This window comes from Orycteropus afer, unplaced genomic scaffold, assembly GCF_000298275.1.
Source record: "Orycteropus afer afer isolate SDZICR_OR568_19922 unplaced genomic scaffold, OryAfe1.0 scaffold00207, whole genome shotgun sequence".
NCBI lineage: Eukaryota > Metazoa > Chordata > Mammalia > Tubulidentata > Orycteropodidae > Orycteropus > Orycteropus afer.
In genome coordinates, this window is record NW_006921794.1 from 3,155,424 (window position 1) to 3,163,006 (window position 7,583).

General features: G+C 41.0%; 1 protein-coding gene across 1 annotated transcript in view; it reads left to right on the forward strand.

The window, feature by feature from the left end:
* The first annotated feature begins 5,651 nt into the window (after positions 1–5,651).
* MTRF1 (mitochondrial translation release factor 1) overlaps positions 5,652–7,583 on the forward strand; it is a 72,348-nt gene continuing 70,416 nt past the window's right edge. The window contains exon 1 of the mRNA XM_007948180.2: positions 5,652–5,667. The gene's annotated coding sequence lies outside the window, so the exon portion shown is untranslated. The remainder of the gene's footprint in view (positions 5,668–7,583) is intronic.

Genomic DNA, 7,583 nt, shown 5'->3' on the forward strand with positions numbered 1-7,583 from the left:
GTGAGTTTTGAGGCTGAGCCTCTGGTGTTTAAAACCCAGCGAGATGCACCTGGTGCATAGGTAACAGCCGAGTTTATAGACTGAGACAGACTAGGAAGAAAATAGAAGTAGAAGATATTTAATTTTGTAAAATACCCTTTAATAATAGTAATTCCCATAAGGCTTTTCAATCAAATGTTAAAGCTTTCTTGTTTATGATAACACTCATTGCAAAATACCAGGAAATTCAGGACACTATAAAGAGGAAAATAAAGATTACCTGTAATTCTACCAGACTTTTAAATACATATGTATAACATGTTTTTTTAATAAAATAATTTGTTGGATTTTTTAACATATTAATATGTTCACATATTAATAAATATAGATGGTTCACATTATTTTCTTTCTTAAAAAAATAGGGCACTTAGGCTCAATTTTTCTATAAACCTAAAGCTGCTCTAACAAAAATCTATTAATTTTTAAAATATGGGTGGAGGAGCAATACTTACAGTTAAAAAGAAAATTGCCTGCAGTTGATGACTTAGAGAGACAGAAGAGAACTGCTCGACAGAGTTTCAAAGGCTGTAAATCTTTATAGAAGCAGACTGCTTTCTGTTCATTGCTGAATCTCCATACATAAAACAGTGAGTAGCACAGAACTGGTGCTCAATACTTACTGGATGAATGATTGAATGTTCCTAAGGGAGTTGTTTGTTTTGTTTTGGGGGCAGTATCAGAACTTAAGGAGCTCTGGTAGTACAGTGCCTGTTTTGGTTACCTAGCGCCACTCTGACAAGAAATACACCACAAATGGGATGGCCTTAACAAAACAGGAGTTTATTCTTACAATTAGGAGGCTTTAAGTCCAAGTTCAAAGTGGCATCTGACTGCTAACCAGAAGGTTGGTGGTTCAAACCCACCAGCCATTCCACAGAAGCAAGACTGGGCAATCTACTTCAGTAACCAACAAACAAACAAACAAACAAAAAAAACCAATGGGGGTCACTATGAGTCGGAATCGACTATATGTTAGTGGATTTGGTTTGATTTGCTTTATCAGAATTTAAGAGCTAGAGACAACTGAGACCGACTACCTTGATTGACTTTTGGCAGTGGCTTGCATGTTGATGTGAGGCTGGAGGCTGTGCCAGCAGGGGTGCCCATGGTGGACCAGTTCCAGTGGAGCTTCCAAACTGAGACAGGTTCGGAAGAAGAAAGAGGCCATGCACTGCGCAAAGAATTGGCCAGTAAAAACCTTATGAATAGTAGTGTGTGGTGTAGTAAATTACTTAGTGTGGCTTTTCTACCCATAAGTCATTGTAAACTCAGTGGTGGAATGAGCAACTGAGGAGCTCCTGATTGTAAATGTTATCCACCTGGGTTATTTCTGTTGGGCGTGGCACAATGCAATGTCATGGGAGGCTCACTCTCAGGTGCTGAGAGTTCTGATGCTATGTTTGGCCACTCTGCCAAGCTCAAAAGGAGGCCTCCTAGAGGAAGAACTCTCTCTGACTGCTGGTTGAGGAAGACGTGCTGCTGAAAGAGACATGCACTGCTGAAAGAGGCACGCACTACTGAAAGAGACACATACTGTTGGAAAAGAGACACAAGAGACACGTATTGCTGAGTAAGACATTGAGGGACATGCACTGCTTGGGGAGAGACTGTGAGAGACTTGGCTGAGAGACGGTGGGCTGGGAGAGAGACTGAGCATTTTTCCTGAACTTGAATTGTAGCGTGGTGCTTCCCTAATAAACTCCATAATCTGTGAGTTCTGTGTGGCCACTGCAGCAAATTATGGAACCCAGGAGAGAGGTGGTGGGTGCTTTGGCAGGAATGGTTGGAGAAAGGGCTGGAGGGAGGCAGCATGTCTGGCCTGGCAGGAATAGGCCTTGGGCTATTGATGGTGATTCTGTCTTCCTCTTGTGGGATTAGAGGAGGTCAGAACATGTGGCCTCCTTGCCATTTTTGCATAGTGAAACACTGATACATTACTGGAAAATTTTAGGAATAGCCCTGAAACATTGTCTGATACAGTGATGGAAGATGAGCCCCTCAGATCAGAGGGTGCTCAACATATGTCAGGAAAAGAGCTGCCTCATCGGAGTAGAACCTACCTTAATGATATGGATAAAGTAGAGCTTTTGGGGCCTCCATTTGCTGAAGTGGCATGACTCAATATGAGAAGAAACAGCTGCAAACATCCATTGATAATCGGAACATGGAATGTACAAATCTAGGAAAATTGGAAGCTGTCAAAAATGAAATGGAATACATAAAGATCGATATCCTAGGCATTAGTGAGCTGAAATGTACCAGTTTTGGCCATTTTGAATCAGATAACCATATGACCTACTACGCCAAGAATGACAAATTGAAGAGGAATGGCATGGCATTCATCATCACAAAGAATGCTTCAAGATCTATCCTGAAGTACAATGCTGTCAGTGATAGGACAATATCCATATGCCTACGAGGAAAGCCAGTTAATACTACTATTATTCAAATTTACACACCAACCACCAAAGCCAAAGATGAGGAAACTGAAGATATTTATCAACTTCTGCAGCCTGAAATTGACCAAACATGCAATCAAGATGTCTGATTATCACAGGTGATAGGAATGCAAAAGTTGGAAACAAAGATTCACTCTGGTAGTTAGAAAACTTGGCCTTGGAGATAGAAATAATGCTGGAGATCGTATGATAGAATTTTGCAAGACCAACAACTTATTCATTGCAAATACCTTTTTTCAACAACACAAACAGTGGCTATACACATGGACTTCACCAGATGGAGGACAAAGGAATCAGATTGGCTATATCTGTGGCAGGAGGTGATGAAAAAGCTCAATATCTTTAGCCAAGACAAGGCCAGGAGCTGATTGTGGAACAGATCATCAACTGCTCATATGCAAGTTGAAGTTGAAGTTGAAGACAATTTAAACAAGTCCACAGAAGCTAATATAGGACCTTGATAATATCCCTCCTGAATTTAGAGACCATTTAAAGAATAGATTTGATGCAATGAACACCAATGATGGAAAACCAGAGGAACTGTGGGATGACATCAAGATCATCATCCATGAAGAAAGCAAAATGTTATTAAAAAGACAGGAAAGGGAGAAAAGAACAAAACGGATGTCAAAAGAGTCTCTGAAACTTACCCTTGAATGGCGAGTGGCTAACGCAAATGGAAGAAATGACGAGATAAAAGAGCGAAACAGAAGGTTTCAAAGAGCAGCTCAAGAAGATAAAGTCAATCATTATAATGATATGTCCAAAGACATGGAGTTGGAAAGCCAAAAGGGGAGAACACGTTCAGCATTTCTCAAGCTGAAAGAACTGAAGAGGAAATTGAAGCCTCGAGTTGCAGTGTTGAAAGATTCTATGGGCAATATATTGAATGATGTAGGAAACATCAAAGGAAGACAGAAGGAATACAGAGAGTCACTGTACCAAAAAGAATCAGTTGATGTTCATCCGTTTCAGAAGTGCATATGATCAAGAACCAATAGTATTGAAGGAAGAAGTCAAAGCTGCACTGAGGGAAATGGTGAAAAACAATGCTCCAGGAATTGATGGGATACCCACTGAGATGTTTCTACAAATGGATGCTGCACTGGAGGCACTCACTCAGCTATGCCAAGAGATTTGGAAGACAACTACCTGGCCAACTAACTGGAAGAGATCCATATTTGTATCCATTCCAAAGAAACGTGATCCCACAGAATGTGGAAATTATCAAACAATATCATTAATAGCACATGCAAGTAAAATCTTACTGAAGATTATTCAAAACAGTTGCAGCAGTATATTGACACAGAACTTCCAGAGGTGCAAACTGGATTCAGAAGAGGATGTGGAATGGGAATATCATTGCTGATGTCAGATGGATCTTGGCTCAAAGCAAAGAATACCAGAAAGATGTTTACTTGTGTGGACCATAACAAATTATGGATAACATTGAGAAGAATGGGAATTCCAGAAAACTTAATTGTCCTCATGAGCAACCTGTACATAGACAAGAACAAGGGGATACTGCACGGTTTAAAATCAAGAAGGGAGTGTGTCAGGGTTGTATCCTTTCAGCATACCTATTCAATCTGTTTGCTGAACAAATAATCTGAAAAGCTGGACTATACGAAGAAGAATGTGCCATCAGGATTGGAGGAAGACTCATTAACAACCTGCATTATGGAGACGACACAACTTTGCTCACTGAAAGTGAGGATGACTTGAAACACTTATTGATGAAGATTGAAGACTACAGTCTACAGTATGGATTACACCATAATCCAATATAAAGAAAATAAAAATCCTCACAATTTACCCTTGTGCTAACAGAGGAGTCACAAAAGAAAAAGAACAACGCCATATTAAAAAAAAATTCTCAACAAAGAATCATGCATGGCATCAAAGACTTCATATTTCGTTCTACAATCAACACCAATGGAAGCAGCAGTCCAGATATCAGATGTTGTACAGCATTGGGCTTATCTGCTGCAAAGGACCTCTTTCAAGTGCTGAAGAGCAAAGATGTTTCCATGAAGACTAAGGTGCGCTTGACACAAGCCATGGTATTTTTAATCGCCTTATGTATATGTGAGAGCTGGACAATGAAAAAGGAAGACCAAAGAAGAGTTGATGCTTTTGAGTTGTGTTGTTGGCGAATAATGCTGAAAGTATCATGGACTACTAAAAGAACTCATCTGTCCTGGAAGAGGTGCAGCCAGAATGCTCCTTGGAAGCGAGAATGGCCAGACTTCGTCTCACCTACTTTGGTCATGTTGTCAACAGGTACCATTCCGGAGAAGGGTATCATGCTTGGAAAGTGGGGGGACAACCAAAAAGGGGAAGGCCCTAAACGAGATGGATTGCCACAGTGGCTACAACGATGGGCTCAGGTATAGCAAAGATTGTGGGGCTGTCACAGGACCAGGCAGTGTTTCCTTCTGCTGTACAAGAGGTCGCTGTGAGTCGGAGGTGATTCGATGGCACCTAACAACAACAGGGTGGTTCAGAGGATTAAATGAATAGATTTAAACCACTTAAGGTATTTACTGGTATGAGACAAGTAGGTATTAAATGTTAATTATTTTGCATTTATGATTAGTGCTCCCTCTTATATATGTGATCGTAACTTATTAAAATATCCTCGTGAAATCGGTATTGTGGGATATTTCACATACAATATATTGTGAATTTTGATCTCTTCACCAAAACTATTGAGAACTTCTCTTTTGGGTTTGCGGGTAAATGTGAAAACCAAACTCACTCCACCTTTTGTGCGGCGCGGTGCGCGGGGATCTGGCTGCGGATAAACTACAGCTCCCAGGATTCTCGCAGGCGGTCCTTGGGCGTTGTGGTTAATCCCATCCCCACCCTCACCTCTCCACCACGCCACCAGCGCGTACTCGAAGAGATGCGGCGCTTGATTTTCTATTGAGATTTTTTTTTTTTTTTTTAATATGGCGTTGTTGTTTTTCTATTGTGACTCCTCTGTTAACACAAGGAATAGTTCTCAGGCACTAATTGAGACGGAAGAGGAGCCGGGAGCTAGCGTCACGCCGGAAGGAGTCAACTAGGAAGTGAAAGTGATTCCGCGGCTGTCGGGCTGAAATGTAGTGTGTCAGAAGGTTCCGTTTCAGCAAGGAAATTTAACGTCCTTTTTTCGTGTTTTTAGGTACTTAATGTTCTTTCATGATCTTAGAAGAGATGTTTCCTTTTCCCTCTTTTATTCCTGTTGCCTTATAGTCCCTGCTCATGGAATCGGTCGTGTCTTACCGTGAGTTTCACAGAATGTTTACACGTGCTGCTCCTGCGCGGAAATGAGAACTGAGTGTAATTTCTGACTTGCTGACGCCGAGAATTATACCTAGTCTCAGAGTTATCTGTTACTATGGTGGGTGATGGAGAAGACTTGCTTTCTATGGTTTCTAGATAACCATAGAAAGGTCTTGGGTTTGCTTAGCGTTGAGTTTTATGACCTCGAGAGTCACTCATTGTATTACGGTTTCTAAGGTAGAAGTTTTAGCTAGAAGTATTCTAACGAAAGGAGCTCTGGTGGCATAATGCCTAAGGCATTTGCTAACCAGAAGGCTGGCGGTTCAAACCCACCAGCCACTCTTTGGAAAGAAGGTTGGGCAATCTACTTCCATAGTGATACCGCCTGGGAAACCCAGGGAGGGGTCGCTATGAGTCAAGACTGACTCAGCGGCAGTGAGTTATTCTAACGAAAAATTTGCTTGCCATCCATTTAAGTTGTCTATTATCAAATACCTACACCTCCAATGTGCTGGAGACTAAGAGAACGCAGAAACTTCTCTTAGGGGAGTGTAAGATTTGTCAATACCAGGGATTGGTGTATTCTTTCACTCCCCTCTATGAGTGTGATACAGTATTTTAAAGTTTATCAGTTGTTGTTGTTGTTGTTATGTGCCGTCGAGTGGAACCCGACTCATAGCGACCCCTCCTTGGGTTTCCGAGGCAGTATCACTGCGTAGTAGATTGCCCCATCTTCCTTCCCAGGAGTGGCTGGTGGGTTTGAACCGCCAGCCTTCTGGTTAGCAGTCAAGTGCCTTAAAGTTTATCCGTAAAACCCTGCAAACTTTGAACATCGTAGACGCCATTCCTAATGAATATTTTATTTCCTAGGAGATAATGCTTTTTAAGTTAGTAAACTTGTTGTTATATGCCGTGGAGTCGGACCGACTCATAGCGACCCCTCCTTGGGTTTCCGAGGCAGTATCACTACGGAAGTAGATTGCCCCATCTTCTTTCCGAGGAGTGGCTGGTGGGTTTGAACCACCCGCCTTCTGGTTAGCAGTCAAGTGCCTTAGGTACTACGCTACCAGAACTCCAGTAATCAAATGAACTAATAATAAGTGAATGCAGCTTCTACATGCTAGAAACATTGGAGAAAATAAATGTTGCTTCTAGTCAATGTTGACCCTCATTTTAACTTTGAACTTCTGCATTTTAGGGCAAAGCAATTTTCTTAGAACATTTTATCTTTTCCCTTTCTTACTCAACAAAACCATTGTGTATGTTAAGTAGCTTTTTATGTTGTATATTGGAGGGGAAGAGAACAGGTAACTATTTTACACAGCCAATTTGACTTAACCTGTAATTTTTTTAAGTAACCTTTTTTTTTTTTCCTTTTTATGAAAGTAATACATGCTGTATGTGTGGAAGACTTGGAAAACACTGAAGAACAGAACCAAGCAAAACGTATCCATAACCACACAGCCTAGAGATCTGCTTTATTAACATATTGGTATGTTTCTTTTAGATTTTCTTTTTAATACTCTATGTACCCTTTTACATGTATACCATGTATTGCAGAATTAAAAAAATAATAAATAATTGGAATTATACTCTTGTGCTTTTCACTTAGTTACGACCACTGTTCCATTTTCACCAAACCTTTTACTTGTTGTTGTTACTGTTATGTGCTGTCCAGTTGGACCCGACTCATAGCAACCCCTCCTTGGGTGTCTGAGGCGGTATCACTACAGAAGTAGATTGCCCAACCTTCCTTCCAAGGAGTGGCTGGTGGGTTTGAACTGCCAGCCTTCTGGTTAGCAGTCAAGTGCCTTA